Source organism: Podarcis filfolensis (genome assembly GCF_964270895.1).
Source record: "Podarcis filfolensis genome assembly, chromosome: 4".
Classification (NCBI taxonomy): domain Eukaryota; kingdom Metazoa; phylum Chordata; class Lepidosauria; order Squamata; family Lacertidae; genus Podarcis; species Podarcis filfolensis.
Window position 1 is genome coordinate 76,383,597 of NC_139607.1, and position 22,750 is coordinate 76,406,346.

The window sequence follows — 22,750 nt, forward strand, 5'->3', positions numbered from 1 at the left end:
CAAATGAAAGCAAAGGGAAGTTCAGAGAAAGCAAAATTGTCTCAAGTTATTTGTCAGTGAAGTAACCAACCAGAATTTTTTTACTGGGTTACAGTCCTCCAAAAGGTATCATGCCTCTATTAATGAGAAACCAGACAAGAGGAAAATACAGAAATGCAACATGTGGACAAATATTTCAGTTCCGCACTTTGACAATGACAATGGCAATAGCAGAAAAATTTTATCATAGCAACATGCTGGTTTTTAAGATGACCACAAGCTAGAAGCAGATACCTGAAAGCAAAAATTTTTGTTACTACGAAAAGACTTGACAATAGTATTATCACCACCTTTTAAGCTTCTTTTTTAGCCTTCCACTTTTGGGAACTGATTAATGACCTGATTTGATTTCTAAGGCTGCAATTCTAAGTACGGTATATCACCTAGGAAGTGAATGTCAATGAGCTCTGTGGAACTTACTTCGGAGTAAATATACTGCACATCTGGGTTAAATGTATGGCTGTCCACATCTAATGAATATTTGGATAGAGTTACATTCTTATTTAAAGTTTGTTTTAGAAAGCAAACTTCCATGAATGATTTATTTATTTATTTTTGGTTCTCTGTCATGGAATGAATTACGGTAATAATTCTAGTTGGCTAAAAAGCAAAGAAAAAAAGTGCACAGCTTAGATGCACAGGTTTAAAGAACAGTGGGACTACAAGGACACTTTATTTGAGTCGGTGCATAGGTATGATCCCATCAGTTATTGCTCATATACTATAGCTATCCATGAATCATGTTGTAGAACATACCTTGTACTAAAGACTCCAAGTAATTAAGAATTTGCTAGGTGTGTTCTAATGATTAATTTTATTCACTATTTGATCAATGCAGCTTACTCCAGAACGAACTTTACCAGCTAAACATCGAATCAGTAGATCATGCAAGGCCTTTGTCTATCAGATTAAGGAGATTTTTAGCATCAAATGTCTTCTTCTGTGTACATAATTACACACGTATCAAGTCACCTTACAATATACCTTGATAGACATTTAGTTTTCTTTGATATATGATACTAAATACCATAAACCTTTATGCAAAATGTGAGGTAATCTAAAACAATAACTCCTCAATTTATACCAGTTTCTGTATAGGGTATTTTTTGTTAATGCTAAGCATTCAATGTCCTAGAAGAAATTAGAGACATCAGTGGATTTAAGATGCTAAAAATGTATATCTAGGATCATATGATGTTCTGTATGTCACAGAAGCTGCAGCCAGATACCATTAAATGTTCACCTGGTTGTTATACATAAGCACCAAAATTTAGAGTTATGCTAGAATTGGACCTTTCTTAACATGTAATGTTGTCCACACAAGTTAATGAAACATATTTAAAATCTGTGGAGAAATAAACTAGAAATATTATTAATAAAGAAACCTTAGAATACAAACAATGAAAAATCCTGAGAATACAAACAGGGACATATATTCTCTCTCTCTCTATGAAACTGTGTGAAATACCTATTTTTCTGTCATAAAGGGAAACATTCACATGAAAGGAAAACAAGTAGGTAGAATGTGACAGTATGCATAAATATACATGGGCAAACCATATTCATTTGTTTAAGTCAGGGAAACAATATATATTTATGTTTCTTTATGCAAGGGAAAGGGTTTAGCTTGGAGGTAAAATCATACATTACATAGCAGCTCAGGATCTGATTGTCTTACTTCGGGTCTGGATGAAATTCCCCATAGGTCAGATTTATAGGGACTCTTGTTTTTGTTTTCTGCTCTCTCCAGCATGCTGTGGCAGTATTCAGCCCATGGACTGTTTTCTTCTTATAGTCATATTTGGAGAAGATATTGTAGGTCACCAAGTTCAAATTTCTGCTTGATGCAAGAAATCCAGCCTTTGGTTGAATGACAAGGAGAGCCTATTTCTCCCCATGCTAATTAATTGCATAGTTAAACTCATCTTACAACTCTGAAATTTTCTCTAATGCTGAATCAAAATCTACTCTCCTGTAACTTAAGTTCATTACATCTACTCCTCTGGGGCAGCATAGGACAAGACTTCTTCCACGTAAGAAACCTTCACATCTTTGAAGACTGCTATTATATTCCTCCAGTCCTTGGTCTTCTCCAGGCTAAACATACCCAGTTCCTTTAACCTTTCCTCATTGGGCTCCCCCCTGTTAAAGGTAAAGGGACCCCTGACCATTAGGCCCAGTCGTGGACAACTCTGGGGTTGCACGCTCATCTTGCTTTACTGGCCGAGGGAGCTGGCGTACAGCTTCCGGGTCATGTGGCCAGCATGTCTAAGCCGCTTCTGGCAAACCAGAGCAACGCACGGAAACACCGTTTACCTTCCTGCCAGAGCGGTACCTATTTATCTACTTGTACTTTGACGTGCTTTCGAACTGCTAGGTTGGCTGGAGCAGGGACCGAGCAGTGGGAGCTCACCCTGTTGCGGGGATTCGAACCACCGACCTTCTGATCAGCAAGTCCTAGGCTCTGTGGTTTAACCCACAGCGCCACCCGCATCCCTTATCCCCCTGTTAAGCCTACGCTAAAATGGATAGTCTCATGCAGTCTCTGCAGAAGACTCCCAAGTAGACACTCCTACTGGTACAATGATCAAGTACATAATCTGGGAGTATTCCTTGATTCAACAATGTCACTGGATGCCCAACTAGCCTCAGTGGCAAGAAGTGTCTTTTTCCAGCCAAGCCTTTGCAAGTCATGCCCAGGCTGAAACCCATGGAGAAGACTGCTGCTTACTTTGAGCGCAAATAGCACCTTCATTTTAGTGGTAATTTTTATCGTACCGCTATTACTGTTGGAATATAATTTTATTCTCCAGAATGCTGCCACAAGAGGGCACAGCAAACTTCAAACCTCAATAACTGAAGGAGGAGCCAGAAACACCCCAAAATGAATTATAACCTTATACTAATTTACACAGTTTATGTGCATGCGCTTGTCTTCATGAACGCAGACATCCCAACCCATCCCAAGCTATAACACTTCTGTAGTCAAAAGAAGGTGACAGAAAACGTGATGGAGGTATCAGCATGCTTGGGGGAGCTCCAAGGTTTGCAGAAGAAGGGAAAAAAATCTAATGGACTATCAGCTCCTCCCTATAAGTGGCATAGGTGGGTTGAGAATGCTGAAAGGTTGGGTAGGGGAAAACTGAAAATCATGGGGTAGGGGAAATACAGTGGAAAGTCTTCGGTGGTTTGAATCCCCACAATAGGGTGAGCTCCCATTGTTCCGTCCCAGCTCCTGCCCACCTAGCAGTTCAAAAGCACGTCAAAGTGCAAGTAAATAAATAGGTACCACTCCGGTGGGAAGGTAAACGGCGTTTCCGTGCGCTGCTCTGGTTCACCAGAAGTGGCTTAGTCATGCTGGCCACATGAACCGGAAGCTGTCTGCAGACAAACACCAGCTCCCTTGGCCAAAGAGCGAGATGAGCATGCAACCCCAGAATCGTCCGCGACTGGACCTAACGGTCAGGGGTACCTTTACCTTTACCTTTTAACATCAAACAACACAACACCATTCTTAAATAACGTATTGCCCTTGTTTGCCATTCTAAATCTTTCGAGGGGCTAAGGTGATCTACCAATGTGAATAAGTGGTATGGTAGGTCTTTTTTCATTTGTACTTGCATTTGAGTATCCCACCACACAGACACAGAAAAAACAGAGTGCCATCCTAGCCAGAGTGCCTTGTTTCCCATTTTCCTCTACTGTGGCTTCTGACACACTTGTGCGCTCTCCATAACTTCAGCTTACAACTGAGCATGCTAGAAGTGGTTTGAAAGTTAAGATCCAAGAATTGAAGCAGCCACATTCGGAGTCCTTTGGGTCTTCTCTCACGGCCATAATTAATACTAGTAATGGAATCATTTCGCCCAAGGCAATGAAATAAAAACTGCTTCTAGAACTATAAGTGAATCCTTCCAATGTTTGTGATCTGTTAAAGAGCTTGCATTCCCTCCTCTCCGCCTATTATTAGCCAGCATCCGTCTCATTGCTGATTGCCATTCCCCTGTGGCTATTTTCTGGCCATACCCTGTTGGCAAACATAAGGGTATTGTGTGCATATGGCTGAAGATGGCTCTCTTATCTGACACACATATCCTCAAATAAGCTAGTATCCACATACCCACAGGGTGGGGGATGTGCAAGTCCCAAGCTAAAAATAATTGTAATGTCTAATCTTTAACTTTTTAGCATCAGGCTAGGTTGCTTTCACAGCAGCCTTCTAGAGAAAATCCAACACACGCCAGATGACAATTGCAAACTAATCCCTTTCCTGCTTTCGATTTCTTTTTATGAACTGCAAAAGCAAGGTCCAAGAGACAGCCTCTGATGCATCTCAAGTCCAGTACATGCCTTTCAAACCTAATCAAGAGGGTGTAAAAATGTATATGGAAAGATGAAAGTGTCTTTGCCTTTGTAACATATGGCAAAAAAGCAGGAAAAGGCTGAAAGAGATGTTCCATAGGGGAAGGTTAAGTCTGATGCTAATGCTTATTTAAAATGGTGACAGTCTGGAGTAGTGAAGCCTTGCTGGGCTGCTTTAATTTCTCTCTGGAATAGCTTTCTCCCAACCTTCTGCAGCACATCAAAGTCTCTGGAGCTCAATTAAAATTGGATTATATTGAAATGCTCTGTCTATGGGACTGTGTGCTCACTAACACTTTTCTTTCGGTAATACTGCAGATGACAGTTGCCCATCCCAATTTAAACAGTTGTCATAGAGACCACAAACTAAAGCAGCAGTAACTAACAATACAAAGGAAAGGTAAGTGCTCGGATTTCTATGAATGAAGGGGTTGGCTTTCAGCTGCACTGGATATACCACAAGCCGTTAAATGCAGCTAACATAAAAGGCTGTAATATGCCAAGCAGCTTGGCAGAGAGAAGCAAAGTAAACGATTCAAGTAAAGAATTTCATTTGTGCCTAGATAGCAACCCTGTAATTAGACAAGCATTTTGTATGTGGCTATTCTTCCACTACTTAAAATATCCAAAATTAATAGACTCTCTCTAAGGATCAGTACTGAAGGTGGAATATAGACAATAACCAGCAGTCAGTAAATTGAAGAAGTTAATAATTACTTTCTAATTACCAGTTTAACATAATTGGAGTAATTACTAGGCACAGTAAGGGATTATTCTGTTATTTAATAAAAACAGAAAACTTTGTTTCCATGTGAATATGTAAAATGGGGAGCACCTTCATGCAATTCCATGAAAATTGAAATATAAACAGAGATTAGACTTCTTTGTATCATTTTATTAGTAAGATGTCCACTGAGAAAACAGAGGCTTATTTTATATGAGATTATATCCCGAGCTATTCCACAGACTCAAGTCAGATAATCATGTTATTCAACACAATGTTCATGATGTACAATGTAAATATAAAACATTTTAAAATAACCCATCTAAATGGGTATGTGATCAGACCTAAATAGCTTTTAATTTAAAATCTTGTTTAATGTTATTATATTGCTTCAAAGATTGTCGACTTTTTATATATAAAAAAAATCCCTGTTCTGGCACTTTTCAAAAAAGCAAAATACTGTTATGAAGACAGCTTATATTTCTGGCAGCCATGCAGAGCAATACATTTGACAGCATAGATTGCAAGTAATGATATCATGTTCTCATGTAAATGGCATGTTTCTGGCACCATAAAAACTCACGACTTTTCTTGTAATTGGCTTACTCAGAGTCCCAAGGTTTTCTTCCCCTTGTCATTGTGCTGATCACCATGGAAATGAACAATTACTGTTAGTTTACTGTATGGCTCTATTTTTCTTTAAAGCCCTGGGTAAGCATGCTCCGTGCTCTCTTGGGGGAGACTGTGTTAGGATTTTGAAGCAGCAACAAGGCAGAGAGCACAAAGTGCAGGCCAAAGGGGAGGGAAGCAAAAATGTGTCAGAAAATCTAAAAAGTGCACAGATCAAAATTTGTCAAAACAAGGACTAGGTTTAAACCAACAAGAAAGGCCCCTACAGCTTGAGCCTTGACAAAGCATGGCCTATTTTATTTATTTTATTTTATTTTAAGCCCAGCTGTAGAAAACACCATCTAATGAACCTGTCTGGGGCTGCTGTCCCCATCCTGTCAGGCATGTCAGGAAATGACAAGCACTGGGGACAGGCCGCCGCCAGTCATAGACAGGCCTGCCAGCTGGAGAGTTCAGCCCCAATCTAATCACACCACCAGAAAATAACTTTTCATGCTTTCAGTCTGAAAAGATGGGCTCAAGAAAAGGGTGGGGGGGGGGAGACTGAAACAATGCCATTTGCTTCAATTGCATATTGTTCTCCAGACAGAAATTTTAAAAGAACTTATCAGCAAATGCATTCATGCTAATTAATATTAACAGAGGCTTGAGTTGGCCACAGAGGCTGACCAATAACAGACCATATTTATCATACCGCTATATCTTGTCTATGGATTCTAAGCTAATGAAAATGGAAGCCCAGCATTTTCCATTGTATTTTAAAATTAGCTCTCTTGAAGAAAAAAAATAAGTACTGTTATAATTTACTGTGATGTCCACACTGTTTTTTACATGGTTGCTTTTTGAGTGCTTGGCGCCTACAGATCCATTCATTACACTGAAGCAGAACACCTCCACCCTACTGTAGGGAAGCTTCCCTAGGGCAAGTGAAAGTGTTGGCTTGGGAAGAAAGAAAAACAATCTGTTTCTCGGAGGTCCTTAACAATCCTATAATCTGCAAGGCTACGTATGTAAAAATCAGTAACCTTCTTATTTTGAAGTAGTGCAACACTATAGGAACACTAAAACATGTTCTGGTTTTGTTCTGGTTTTTAAAAAAGCTTCCTAGACAAAAGTCATAATGGCGTATAATTGTTCTGCGCCAGAAAAAGCTGCTATCAAGTAGTGGCTTTACAAACACTTCTAATGTAGTTAAGAAAGTACGTTTCAGGAATTTGGGGCCTATCCTAGCCAATAGTCAAATACTAAATGTTACAAGAATAACAATCACCATGCTAAAGATATATAAGCTTCAACTGATTTTATCACAGCCCAAAGAGATGCATTGTGTGATCAGCTCTCCTAACTTTTTTCTCCTTTAAAGCAGCTATGGAAAGAGGGGGTTCAGATTCTGAGTGCAGCAGAGGTGCTTGAGGAGAGAATGTTTAACCCTTCCCTTTATACCATTTCCCCAACTGAAATAGCTCTTCTCCCTGCAGGGCTAGGTGGAAAAAAATCTGTTGGTATCTGTCTGTCTTGAGAGCCAACGGAGTGCACCTCCAGCGGTAAAGTCAAACCGCTGCGTTAGCAACACCTAAGTGACTTCCCCAGGAAGGAGGCCGGGGCACTGTGTATGGAGATCCTGGGCTGCCCAGACAATGACCCCCATCTCGGCCTCACAGATGTGTTCCAACGGAAAGCAGAGCTTTCCAAAGCTCTGTGTTCCAAAGGAAAGCACAGCCTTCATTTGGCAGTAGCTTGGCTACAGGGCAGTTGTCTTAGGGACTTCACTGCAGATTTGTGTTGGGTTTTCTCCTGAAGATGAGCAGGAGGTTTAGGGTCAGAGTTTTCCGTCTCCTAGATGGGCTGCCTTCCCAGGTTGATAAGCTCCATCTGTCCCCTCAATAGCACATGCAGAAACCACTTTCTTGACCGTTGGACCCACTATTGGTCTCATCCATTCAATATGCCAGAGCCTGCCTTTGTATGCAGGGGAAGTCCCTAACTCACCAAGGATTTAAGACCCATCAGCTGCCCTCACCTGGTTTAGCCAGCCAGTCAAAACCATTCCTGAGGTGTGGCTGCTGTCACATGCTGACAGCTTCTAGGAACCACAGGTGAGAGCTGAGTGCAGGGTGGGGATCTAAGAAGGATGAATTACCCCACAAGGAGCATGATGTGACCCCCATCAGAGGTACCACCCCACCCCTAATACCCTATATACCCCTGGTGTGGAGAAATACAGGTAAGATATTGGTACCTGCCTCCCCCCCCAGTGGAAATAAAAAATAAAGATTTAGAAATGGCTATTCCTTTCCACAGTAAGTGATAACTTCCAATTCAATGAACAAAAGCTATTTTGTTAAATATCTCACATAGTTTCACACCCTAAAATATCAGCATGAATAAATTATACATGTCGCATTCAATCAAAACCAATTTTCTCACAGGAACTTTACATCATTCATTGTATGCAATTATCCTCCAAGATCCAGTTACTAAAAGGGGGTGGCAACTGTGATATGTGCTTTATCAGTGGCTTTCAGAACTATTGGCGGTCAGCAAAGGGATACACAGATTAAAGAATCCTAAATTCCTTTTTGGATTCACAAGGAAAACATGCTATACTGGTCATTGTCTGATACACACACACACTCTTTCACTTGCCAGCCCGTTCCCTCTCTATTTTCTAATACCCTCCCCACATCACCTTGAACTGTCTTGTATGTCTGGAAGTAAACCTAACTTCTTTTTCTACTGCCAAGTCACACTGAGAATACAGTACAGTTTTATTATTGTGTAGGCCTGTGTGCCTAATGATAGATGAAGGTATTCTGCTAGGAATAGAAACTTTTCAGAACAAGTGTAAACAAACTGTAAGGTATGCACATTCTGATATTTTAGAAGTTTGTAATTCTGCCAGATTTTCCTCATGGGAAGAACAGCTTGCATCTAATTATTGCCCTGCCAACCTTCAGTACTTGGTGCAAAGCTTGGACCTTGCTCAACAAGCAGTTCAAATAAAATAAAAAATAACTAAAATAAAGTGAAGTCCCACCTCACCAACCTTTAGCAGCTATTTGAGAATGTCAACAAGCATGTGTATAGGGTTGATCTGATAGACATTACAGTGGTACCTCAGGTTACATAAGCTTCAGGTTACATACGCTTCAGGTTACAGACTCCGCTAACCCAGAAATAGTGCTTCAGGTTAAGAACTTTGCTTCAGGATGAGAACAGAAATCGTGCTCTGGCGGCGCAGCGGCAGCAGGAGGCCCCGTTAGCTAAAGTGGTGCTTCAGGTTAAGAACAGTTTCAGGTTAAGTACGGACCTCCGGAACGAATTAAGTACTTAACCTGAGGTACCACTGTATATAGTTGGACTTTCAAAAACCTTCAGACAAAGTCTTCACTGAAGGCTGTTGAGTAAACTTAGCACTCATGCAATGAGAAAATTACAAGTCCTCCATTACTTTAGGAACACGTATCAGGAAGTAGTGGATGATCAAAAGTAGGAGGAGCGAGTGCTATTGTGCTCAGGTCCTGCTTGGGGGATGGGAGAGGAGGAATGCAGGGGACTGTTGTGACAGGATGGAGGAGAGGGCATTTGGGTGAAGGCCTCTGCTGAGGCTTCCTGGAGAAAGGAAAAGGATGGTGGAAACTTCCAGTTTCTTGTAGAAGCATCTTACGATCACGCACAAGAGCCAAAAGTTTTTCCAGGTTGGCTGATGTAAGTGGAAGTTGGAGAACCTCTGACAGATAAGGAGGCTGCTTCATTGGCTCTGTGAATGGCAAAGTCCAAGTGGCGTTCTTTAGCGTCTGCCAGCTGGGAGTCCCCAACCTGGGGAAAGTAAGTTCCTAGAGACTAAAGTGAAAACTGAAGAGTCCACATTTGGGATCTTTAATAAGATCATAAACTCAGTATCGAGAGAGTAGAATTGGTTAGAAATAGATGCTAGCTTCTTAACTTGGAGTGGCAAATCCCATTCAGATTTGGATACATTCCTTAGCAGAGCTAGAACTGAAACAGCAGAGTTAGAAGTTTTAGGTTCAACTGGCACCACTCCTGCCCCAGCATGGATTTGCAGAAAATGTATCAAACAAGCTTTATTTCTCTTTTACTGTAACATAACCTTCTTGATAATGAAGAAACAGTAAATACTTTCTATAGGAAGGCTTTCTACACTTTCTCATATGACTTGTTGTGAAGGCTCCGATAGTCTGTCGTCTCCAGATTTGGTTACAAAGCAATGAGTTCATTTTATCATGCTAGCAGATTGTTGGATAAGGCTGACTTAAGAGCTGTTTGAAACAGATGCCCTCAGAAGGTGGTGGACGCCCCTTCATGGGAGGTTTTGAAGCAGATGTTCAATGGCCATCTGCAATGGATGCTTTGAGATTCATGCATTGCTGGGGTTAGACTAGATGATTCCCAACTATGATTCTAAGGCCTTTTTGAACTTGTTTTGGAAGTCTAGCTGCACTTGTTGATCTGCCAAAATACGTCTAATTTCACCAAACTCACAGTGGGTTAAGATAGTTGAATTTAGGTTTCATTGAATTCATTGAGACATTAGTAATCACTTCTCATTGATTTCAATGAAAACTAAGTTCAGCTAAGTCTGATACAAGTGAAGTATCTGTTTAACTCTCCACCCCCAATAACCTATAGTAACAAGTGTGGAAAACAACCCAGTGATACAGTTGATAATAAACTGAGCATGAGTAAGCAATGCACTCCCACTGCAAATAAGGCACCATAATAATGACTTACATTACTAGTTGTTCAATCTTATGCATGTTTACTTAAAATTAAGGCCCTTTGTACTCAATAGAGCTTACTCCCAGGTGTACGGGATTGCAATCTAAGGGTATTACAATTATTCCCACTCTACTCTGCATTGATAAAGCTGTTGCGGCAGTAATGTGTTCCATTCTGGTTACTGAAGTCCAAGACAGACATAGATAAACTGGAAGAAAGCAGACTAACAAAAATTATCAGAAGTCTGTCTTACTTAGCTTGAATAAGAAGAAAAACTGAGTGAGAACTAGATATGGACTTCAAAGGGGGTCTTTTAAAACTTTTCTGATTGCTTTCAGGAAGGGTAGAGCTGAATTAAATTACAAAAAAATACAGGCTGCTGTTTTGATGCCATTGACATTATGTGGACACTGCAAAAACCTTTCATGCATGAGCAGCACAGATCCCAAAGTAAATACCCAGTAGTCTTAAAGAACGTACTTTATTGCCTACTTTGGATACCCTAAAAAATTGTCTGTAAAAATAGACAGGACATTTGGAGAACTTTTGAACTCTTAGAATGGCAAAGAATATGGTACAAAACCTTCCATGATACTTATTGATGATTGAAATAAAATCAGGTTTTATGATTATGACTGATGACAGATTGGCAATTTACAAAAGATGATCACTCTGGTCACTATAATTATTACTATCTGGTACTATGTTGAATGTAACATTTTTCCAGCAGAACAAAAATAATGGGTGATAATATTCAGTTGTGGTGTCGTGCTCGTGCAATAAACTTCTACTTGTGGAAGTGGAACTTTCTCTTCTCATCCTCCCCCTTGCAGTCTGCCATCTTTGCAGAACTGGGAAACCCTCCAGAACAGATGGAGGATAAAGGGGGATGCAGGGGACAGAGTAGAAGTAATTCCACCACTGGTTAAACATTGGATCATGCCCACTATCTCTGTAGGGAAAGTATGCATATATCTGTACATACAGTATGTGACTGTAGTTCACTAAGGGTACATGAACTAGGAAGGCTATGCATGCACCAATCCCTGCTCGGCCAGTCTTGGAAGATAATAGCAGTATGTAATCAAGAGGAGGTAATAACAGCAAAATGAATTTTGCATGAGTTTGTATTGTACAGTCTGACACATGATGTAGCAACCTTGCTGAGACTAAGAAGGTCTCACATGTGGTCAGTACTCAGCTGGGAAGCTTCCTTAGAACCTTGTGCATACTGTCCAGAGTGGAAGCAAGGCTAGATAAGAGAAGAAAATGCACGTTTTTAGTTGTGTTCAAACATTTCTGAAAGGGATTCCACACATGAGAGTATTTCTAGCGCAGGCCATTAACATATTTAGAAAGTTGCTCCATGGTATTTCAGAGCCTGTCTGTTGATATCACTGTGCTGATTGAAAATAACCATGGTTCCCTTGTTGGCCGTAACCTAAAACAGTTAAGCATGTTTAAATCGACTAAAACCAATTATCTTACGCATGCTTAGCTCACTGTTGGATTGTGACCTTTATTTGTTAGCTTGATGCCTATCTTGCTTTTGGATTGCAGGGATTGCATGATTCTCACTTTATCTGAGTTGTGATGGATTTGACCATTGGAAATGGCCTCAATGGGGTTCTTTTCACCAAATGGATAATAAAATCCATTAGGAGAAAAAAAAATAGAAACAAAGGAATATTAGTAACCACAAATGAATGAAAAAATTTTATCTTTTCTTTGTGAGATGAATCAAATATATGGAATAACCAGTTAAAATATTGTTTATATGTAAGTATATAATTTTGTTGTGCACAGTATCTGTATTCAAACTTCTAATGTATTGTTTGTCATTAGCTTACATATTGCTGCCTTACAGTGGCATTATTCAATTCATTTCATTCATCCAGAAGCAAAGAAAGCTCTGACCTCCTGACCCCAATTTTCACTTAAAGAAACAAATTTCTTTTTGCAAACAAATTCAATTTTTCTCCTGTCAACCTTTAGCCTTGCTTTAAAATATTAAGCTTTTCCCCATTATAGTAAGCAATCAGGTTTCCACTATACAAATTTAACATTAATCTCTACTTTATAATCTGGTGAGAATGTTACCTTCATTTTATTCAGTACTGCCAAAAAGAATACAAGTAGGTATACCCTTGCAATCTTCAAGCACACAATGACACTCTAAGTGCAAAGCTATACTTTTAAATTTAATTGCTTTTTAACATTTTGCAAGGTAAAACAATCAGCTGGGTAGAGGATACAGCTCTGCTTAAAAGGGAGGAAACATGACACATGGAGAACAAAAATCTGTTGATGAAATATAAATGTATTCCAAAACAAATGGTTCCACAAGGCCACAGAGCAGTTGTTTTGAGGCAGGGATACAGAGGCCATTTCCCCACCTTCAGTCACTACCACTTTTTATCATGAAAATGAGGTCCAGGTTGGAGGTTACGGGTGGGAGGCAACATAATGTCTTTTTTATTTCCCCTCCAGAGCAAAACTCTCCCAAGATAGCAATGGGATTGAAATCACTCTGTAGCAAAAGGGCAGAAATGGCAACATAACTGTGTCTGTATTACTATGCCAAATTATATTGTATTCCTAACTCAATCTTGTTCTTCAGACATTGACTTCTTTTTTAAAAAAAAAAAGTACGTAACTACTTCTAATGTCAAACTCTTCTGCTTGCAGTATAAAATAAATATGTGGCTAACTTGAAAAAAGATAATTTATTTTCAAAAATATGTTTGCTGCAATCCAAGTTCCATGAACAACACTGTAGCTGCTCCACCTCCCTGAATTCCTTCAAGGTAAGGTAAAGGGCCCCTGGACTTTTCTGAGTTGTTCCTAAAAAGCCAGGGGACTCATCAGAGTAGCATAGGATGTGGCATAAGGAACTGCAGTTGTAAGAAGAAATCACAGAAGCCCTGATATCTCAAGGAATTTCTTAGGTGTTCACATAAGGGTCTGTGGACACCACCTGTTATTATCAGTCATAATTAAGCACTGAGGTGACACAGAGATTTAGTTTAAACATAGTGTCAAACCAAGGTTTAATGCTGCAGTGACAAGTCTAGAAGAAGCCTCTCTGACTCATGGACTCAAGTGTAGTTAGTGACTTCCTTGTTTGCAGCAAACCGTATCTGAATTGGCAGGATTACAAACATTGGTAGGGTTGACAGAAAACCTGTAGTTAAAATTTGAGCTATGTATTAGCGGAGGATTCATAAGAATAGAATTATGAAAGAGATGCAGAGGGGGATATTAAGATCCAAAATGGGGGTGGGGAGGGAAGTCAAAAGAGATTATATGTTTATGTATTTAATTCGTTTGTTTATGTAAAATAGGAAATGCAAAAACAAAATTTATTTTAAAAAATCTGAATTGGCAAAGGGTTTGGGGAATTCACCCTGATAAACCAGGATTGCAACCTAGAATTAAACCATAATTTAAATAGTTCAGATCTCATCCCACCCCCTTCCCGGCCTGATCACAGTTAAGATCCCCCCCCCCACTTTTATTGAGATGGGGCTCATTAATTAAAGGATCCATGAAGGGATTAATGTTTTGTGGCCTTAGCTATGAATAAGTGTTTCTTTGAATTCCCATCACTAGGACTAATTGTATTGACTGTTTTTTCTGACAGAAATTCAATCAGTACAATTCTTCATTGGAATATAACGTGTCAGAAATTTCAGATTGACCCACAAATTTTTGTTTATTAGAATTGTAGACAACTTCATAATTGACTAGATTAATTTTTTGTTTTTCTCATCTGTGAATAACACTAATGTATCTGGGTCAAGGTACATGCAGGAGGCAGGAGAACTACAAGTCCCAGAGCTCTTTCTTGCGTCTCCATGTTTTCTTGTCTGCAGGCTTCCTAGGAAGTACAGTGCCTCTGCCTCACAAGCTAGAAGTAGAAAGGCCTTTGCCAATCACCCCCCAAATAAGTACTTGAATACTTGATTAATGAGTCACTTGCCTTGAAATGGCATGCATATATATATATATATATATATATATATATATATATGGAATTCAGTTCCAGTTAAGGTTTAAGGCAACTGAGAGCTCAATTGGTAGAGCACAAGACTCTTTATCTCAGTTGTGGGTTTGAGCAAAGTAAAGTTGAGTAAAGATTCTTGCATTGTAGGAGGCCGGACTAGATAGCCCTCATGGTCCTGTCCAAATCTATGAGAGATTTTACATTCAACTAACTCTAGGGCACTCAGACGTGGGTGGAACTGTGGGTTAAACCACAGAACCTAGGGCTTGCCAATCAGAAGGTCGGTGGTTCGAATCCCCACGACGGGGTGAGCTCCCGTTGCTCGGTCCCTGCTCCTGCCAACCTAGCAGTTTGAAAGCACGTCAAAGTACAAGTAGATAAATAGGTACCCCTCCGGCGGGAAGATAAACGGCGTTTCTGTGCACTGCTCTGGTTCGCCAGAAGTGGCTTGGTCATGCTGGCCACATGACCCGGAAGCTGTATGCCAGCTCCCTCGGCCAATAAAGCGAGAAGAGCGCCGCAACCCCAGAGCCGTCCACGACTGGACCTAATAGTCAGGGGTTCCTTTACCTTTTTAACTTTAGGGGAGAACCCTGTAAACTGATTCACCATCAGGTTTAGGCAGATTCGTAGACTTAGATAGTAACTTCCAAGCTTTGAGCTTTTGGATGAATTGCATTATGACTAACTAGTGATGCTGATTTTAAGAGTAACTATACTCCTTATAATTTTTCAATGGCTGCATCATATTATTAAATCGTTCTTAAGAGTGAAAATCATTCTTATTGTGCTTCGATTCTTGCCTTTCAACTGTTATTAGCATTAATATTACGGAGCATAGGCTACCCATTAAGTCAGAAGTGGCTCATTCAAGAGTAACTGGCACAGACCTTGGAGCTACATTTACAAGGGTAAGGAAAAGCACAATTCCCAAACCCCTTCAACATACCACATAGAGAAGAGCTTCATATGAAAGCCTATTTAAGAGAAGAGATTGCAACAAAGAAAAGGCCTACAAATAGCTTTATGATGGTGCTGCAGGAGTACTTTATGGAAACTGAGTAGTGTCTAAAAAGTGCCCTGTCAGTTTTCGGCTCCCTCTTGCCAGCTGCATTAAAATGCGGCTCTGGGCAATTTTTTTTTTTGTCTGGAATTTCAGGAGCACAGAGTACAAAAGAGCTGATGAGCAATGAATGCTTCACCCTTCCTCAATTAATCTTGTCTTTCTACCTTTGCTTTTGCTTTCCCTCTACATGAAGGTAATAATGACACCCTCATCCATTATCCTTTTATCCCTGTTATTCTCGTGAAATTGCTTAATAATATGTTACAGATTCGTCTTCACTCACATAATTCTTCCTGTCATTTGCAGTATATCATCCTGCAAACATACAGCCCACTTTCACTGGCCGTTCTTTGAAGATTATTGTCACTGACATCTTGAGGATGCGTTTGGAATCTGGAGCATCATTTCCGTTGCGATGGGGAATTACACTGACTTATCTGTCATTGCCAAAAGCACAACAAGCAATTCAGTGTTAATGCAAAGGTAACACAGGTTTTTATCATGCCGCCAGAACAAGAGCTCTTGTGAATTTATGCTAATATGGCCCTTTTATACTTTAATAACCTCCTCCCTTACTGGAAAAAAAGTATTAATGCATGCATGCACTTTCTCTTTCTCACACACATACACACACACATACACACTGTTAGTTTGATAATCTATGTCATAGTGTGGTAAGTAATTTGTAGATGATCCTCTTGTAATTATTTATTGCAAATCTTTTTATGAATGCTAATCTCATAGAGTTACAGCAGATTGCTAGTTCTATTCAATATGGAGAAGTAGTGAGAACAACCATGTCTTATTTCTTGCAGCTAAAACAATCAGTGAAATGATTCTTGCTATGCTGTTTCTGGTTTTTTCCACCAAAGTTAAGTGCAGGATTTTTATTTTTTTTAAAACGGCTTCCAAAGCTCTCTCTGATTGCTGATTCAGTTTGCTTTCCTCATCAAGAGAATCAGGAATACTACAAGCGAGCAGTTCGCCTTGATCCAGGGTGGCATTCCAGAGGGACCAAGGCTATCCAGCATGCATGCCAAATCTGACAACACATGACAAGCCGGTCGGCGTGCAGTAATTTGACTAATTATACTGGATTAGAGCATATTAATGCAAGCTGTTTTCTGCAGAGTTAATGACCTGCTGACTGGGTTCTGTAAGGCCCCACTAGGTCTACAGACAGCTAAAAAACAAAACCTTGCCTTCTAAGCCCTCGTCATTTCACATCAGCAAATGAGTATATCAAACTACTGAGCAGCAAAACGTAAGCGACATTTTGTCTGCTACAAACTCATGTATCCTCCCTTAGCTTTCCACCTCAAGGGTTTCTTTGATATAAAATTAAAATCTGCTTTTTGCGGGTCTGAAAAATACTACCCAAAAGCAGAGGGAGAAATTGCTTTCTAGATGTTTGTCAAGTTAAAGGAATAGTGGAGGGTGTTAAATATATGGAGAGACAAATTACTAGACGACATATCTGTGAGACATAGTTTATAAATCTTTCCTTTACATAATTCTTTTTTTTATTACACAAAATGGATCTATTACCTATAGATATATATTAATAACAAGGAAATGGCTTTTCCATCTATGTCACTCTGTTTAGTTGCTTATACAGTTTTGGAAATTATTATTTATGGCTGCAATTTTCTTTTTTTCTTTCTTTCCTAGAGGTGAACTCTTTGTAAATAGTTGGCAGTTCATAATAATCTGGACAGCATTATGCAATAAATGGCAGCATCCAATGTATTTATTGATTTATTTAGATATTTAACCAAACCTTTCTCTAAAAGGTCCACAAAGGTAACAATAAATGATAAAATAACATTTTAAAAGATAAATACAATTTAATACCACCACAGTGCTAACCATCTTCCAGTCACAAAATAATTGTACAGCACTAGTTTTCAAACTTACTTCCTTGACACACACACAGAGCAAGTGAGCAATGTATTTGGTCACATTTTATATGTTTGGTTATGAGGTCATAGAATCATAGAGGTGGATTCTCTATAGTTATCTATTACATCCCTTGCTCAGTGCAGGATCTGCAGTTTAGGATGCAGCTACAGAATCCCTAGGGACGTGGGTGGCGCTGTGGGTTAAACCACAGAGCCTAGGACTTGCCGATCAGAAGGTCGGTGGTTTGAATCCCCGCGACGGGGTGAGCTCCCGTTGCTCGATCCCTGCTTCTGCCAACCTAGCAGTTCGAAAGCACATCAAGTGCAAGAAGATAAATACGTACCGCTCCGGCGGGAAGATAAACGGCATTTCCGTGCACTGCTCTGGTTCGCCAGAAGCAGCTTAGTCATGCTGGCCACATGACCCGGAAGCTGTACGCCGGCTCCCTCGGCCAATAAAGCGAGATGAGCGCCGCAACCCCAGAGCCGGCCACGACTGGACCTAATGGCCAGGGGTCCCTTTACCCTTTACCTTGCAGAATCCCTGGCATATGGTTGTCTAGCATCTGCATAACTACCTCCAGCAAAGAAAAAGAGCCCACCACCTTCAGAGGCCGTCTGTAACATTGTCAAACTCTTACCATTACAATATGTTTCCTGATGTTTAGCCAATATTGGCTTCCCTGCAATTTCCATCTACTGGTTCTACTCCTGCCCTCTGAAGGAACAGAGAACAAGTCTGCTTCGTTTTCGGATATTTGAAGGAAGTGTCCCATCCTGCTCTCACTAAAAAAAAAGTCTATTCTCACACAGATGCTTTCAAGAGGACTTCCACTTTCATGGTTTTCCATGCAGGTGTATATATCCTTTACATAGAATGTAACCTACTCTTCTTTTCCGCTGGGTCTATTCACCAATATATTACATTCACAAGTCTTATCCTACCAAGTCTCAATAATACTTATGAGATTGTATTTACCTCCCTGTGCTGTTTTTGTGTGTTTATTTTTCATACACCATATATTAGTATATAGCTATCAGAGGCATAGGATGTTGCACCTTCCCAATTTCCCTGCTGTGTTTAACTGTAAATTTCTGGGTGCCACCTCCACTGTCCTGCTTCTTGCTTTGTTTGAAAAAGACACAGTGCGTGCCTAATTAGTGATCTGATGAAAGGATACTCTGCATGAATATGCACATGTGTACACCCCCAAAACAGATGGGTGGCACAGAGAGATCTGGCAGTGTGTATCACCTGCATGGGAGGTGAAATCATTGTCTACATTTCGCCCCAAGCAAGTGGTCAGAAGTGGCAAAGCTGTCCATGTTAGGAAACGTGTGCTGAAACATACAGACACTCATGTTGTGATTGCCAGACGTCAGAGCAGGCTTGCACAACTGGAGAGCCGCAAAGTGAATGCAACTCACCAGCTGTGAGTATCAGCCACAAGATGCCCTGGTTTTGCTACCTGCCTGGGAGGCTGTCCTGGGAAATTGAGAGGCACCTGAAAATCCACCATATATGGCTAGTGAGCTGCACTTAGCTTTTTACCTCACAAGTTCATGACAGAAAATGAGATATTATATTTATAAGAGGGCAACACAATCATCAGCTTAATATGAGCAAAACACAACCTGCTTGTTCCCTCCTCATAAGTTTTGTTTTTGTTTTATTTTTTGCTGTCAAAGGCATATGAAATTTAATGCTCTTTTATGATTTTTTCCCCTGCTCACTTAACCAACACTCTATACACAAATACAAAAAGCGTGTCAGGAATATTAGAATAAAAACCTTTAAAAAATAATAGTAAGATGTTTAACTCTTAAACCTAATCTGTAACCCGAGTAAAAATTATGCAGTGTAGGTGTGTAAGCATTGGTGGAAATCATTAATTGCATTGATATTCCAGGATATGTGCCATCTAGCTTCACAATTGTGTAATAAACAAATGCTAGACTTCAGAATTGGTTGTTCCACTTTTTTTGCATTCACCTTATTTATTCTCTACCTTAGTAAGTCCTGCATAAAAGCATGCAAGCAAGCGTTTATTCTAATGGGGACCCATTAATCATTGTGGTAGGAGAGGGGAAGGACACAGAATGGAAAGATTATCTTTACCTCCCATATTTCTCAAGGGATAGGAGAGAGGACAAACGTGTCTCTTCCTCCTTCTATCTTACCCCCCCGGAGAAATATGTGGGAAGGTGCAGGGCTAAAAGAAAGGAAGATCATAATAACAGGTAATGAAACCTAATAATAGTGGAGAAACGGCGCTCTTTCCTTCTGAAAAAGAAAAGTGCAACTTGATTAGATGGCTTCTAACCTCAAGTCTCAACTACTTGCCCACAGCATACAGGGTCATTACGTGAGCTATTGAATCCTGTACCAACAACATCTGAATTGAGGGCCACACGCCAGCAAGAATTGCTCTATGAGTTGAGCAGAACTAGGAGAAATCACACCGGCAATGGCTAACCTGTGAAACTCCAGATAAAAACAATCAGATACCTGGTGATGTAAAAGGCCTCTCCCTTCGAGCCTGGAGATCTGATGCCAGTCAGAGTAGACAGTACTAAGCTAGATAAACAAATATATGCACCAGGTAGAAGGCCACTTCCTATGGTGCACACATCACTTAAAATAATGGGATTTACGTGCAGCCAGCTGCACAATATGACAGTTATTGATCCAAGTCTAATGATGGAAAATGCTGCCAAATAAAATAGAACAAACAAAATGGTACAGGGCATTCTTGTTTTGTAAAGAAAATTTCATGGCAAGGTAGAATAGTAGTACTCTAAACACATTGATTCTATTGAACATATTGAGCCATTGTTTCCCACTTATACTGTTACAGCATCTGTTGCCTCAATGCATTCTCAGGGAGCAGCCAAGCAGAGCTCTTTCAGGTAGTAAAAAAAAAGTTCCTATCACCTGCCTCAGTTAATAGGTGTTGGAACTTCACACTGATCTTGATGCTGATGTTAATAAATATGATCTCTGGTGAGGTGGGCAGGACAGTTTATTTGAACTCTGTGTGGTCAGGGAAATGAGAACATGCAGGAGGTGCTTCTCACTTGCCCTCTTGGCCCTTGCCCTTACTGGCTTGTTCGTGTGTGTGTGTGTGTGTGTGCTGTTTGTGTGACTGGATTGATCCCAGTGGTAGTTAATGCATCCTTGCATGAGGTGATGTTTCTTATCGCTTTGAAGAAAGCAGTGGTGCATCCACTCATGGAAAAAAGCTCCCTGCACCCCGCGATTCTTGACAACTTCTGCCCAGTCACTAATACAGTGGTACCTTGGTTCTCAAATGTAATCTGTTCCAGAAGTCCATTTGACTTCCGAAACGTTCAGAAACCAAGGCGCGGCTTCCGATTGGTGCCGGCGCCCAAGAAACAACTGCATTGGACGTTCGGCTTCCGAAAAACATTCGGAAACTGGAACATTTGCTTCCGGGTTTTCACCGCTTGGGAGCTGATTTGTTCGTCAACTAAGCCATTTGAGAACCAAGGTTCCACTGTACTCCCTTTTCCAGGGCAAGGTGCTTGAGAGGGTGGTAGTTGTTCAGCTGCAAGCACTAAAACGTACCCTATCTCAAAACTATCTCACCCTTCCCTTTCGGTCAACTGTATCAAATTTGTCAGGGTAACTATGGATACAATTGGACAAAGTTAGCATACATGTGTGTGTGGAGATTAAAATTCTGGGTTCACAATTCAAGGTGAAGGAAGTACACACATATATACATACAGGAAAGCAGACATATTTAAGAGAGTGAGAAGGCAATAGTAAAAGTTAAATGAAGTAGGATAAGGCTTGCTGGTATGGATGCACCCTTAAATGCTGCAAACTACAGTGGGATGTAAAGCTTGTATACCGTATTTTTCCGTGTATAAGATGCCCCCATGTATAAGATGCCCCAAATTTTTAGGGAATCCAATTTAAGAAAATAGGGGGGGAGATTGTCCTGTGTATAAGACGACCCACAGTTTTTCACACAATTTTTAAGTAAAAAAACCTAGTCTTATACACGGAAAAATATGTAATTGGGTTCAGGATTGCTGCTTAAATGTGCATGATCATCTACTAGGCTTTCATCCCTGGAGTAGACTATGGGGTCCTCCAGGTCAATGAAGGGTGAGGCATATCAACAGGACAGGGGTGAGAAAGCCTGCCTTGCTAGTACTCATGCATAAATAAAAGCCCCTTTAGTTTTCAGGGCTGTCAGTCCAGATCTAAATTCTTTTCTCACACATACGCACACACACAAAAATGCAGATAGCCTGGGGGAGGCTATCATATATAACCAGGTAATCAATTTTTTAAATAAACATTTCTACAATGGAAGTAGGTACTTATAGGCCACTTTCCTCAAACTAATGGGAAAGTCCTGTCACTGTAATAAAAGTAAATAATACATACTACTATAGTATGTGACTACAGGATTAATTTTTAAATATCTTTTTTTCTTCTTTATATGAAAATATTAAAGAGAAAAGTACAGAATGAGTAAAAATGAATTAACTACAATACATTTATAGCTGAAAAAAAATCCTTAGTTTTCACTAGCAAGATTATAGACAATGTTTGCTACAAATATGGTAATGATAGTATTGAAGTATGTATTGTTTATTGTTTTCAGTGTATTGCCACCTTCCCTGTTATGACTCTAACAGGTACTGCATATACACTGGAAACGCAGATCAGCAGCAGTGTAGAACTATCCACAGCCATACTGAGCATTTCAATAGGAAAATTATGAAATTAAAATTACATATTGAAATAGTAACGTTGGATGATTTCCCACCTTATGGATTGTCTTCTGAAGCAGCCAACTAAATACCATATTTTCTAGGCTCGCTAACTAGCTGGACTAGAAGAAAGAGATAGCTTAGCTTAATCTCAGGGTCATGGGTTTGAGCCCCATGTTAGGTAAAAGTTCCCTGCATTCCAAGGGGTTGGACTAGATGACCCCGTGGGTCCTTCCAACCTTATGATTCTAAGAATTCTAAGTGTTGAGACACATTTAATCAGGAAATGCTTCTTCTCTTGTAGCTGCCATAATGAAGTGCCAATGGCAACCTTTTTGAAATCAACTCGCAAGAAAACATTTTTTAAACAACAGCAACAACAACCAAGCAATGGTGGCGAGAAACTACTTTGGGGGAGATTAACAGGCAAAGTTCAAAATTCCATATATCATTTCAGATCATAAGGCAGCCAAATGAATAAACTGACCTTACTTAAACATATTCTCAGCTAGCATCACCTTACAGATCCT

General features: G+C 40.0%; 1 protein-coding gene across 7 annotated transcripts in view; it reads right to left on the minus strand.

Annotated features, from left to right (window-relative positions):
• The window catches only part of NBEA (neurobeachin), a 361,568-nt gene that overhangs the window by 88,900 nt on the left and 249,918 nt on the right, over positions 1-22,750 (minus strand). The window lies entirely within an intron of this gene.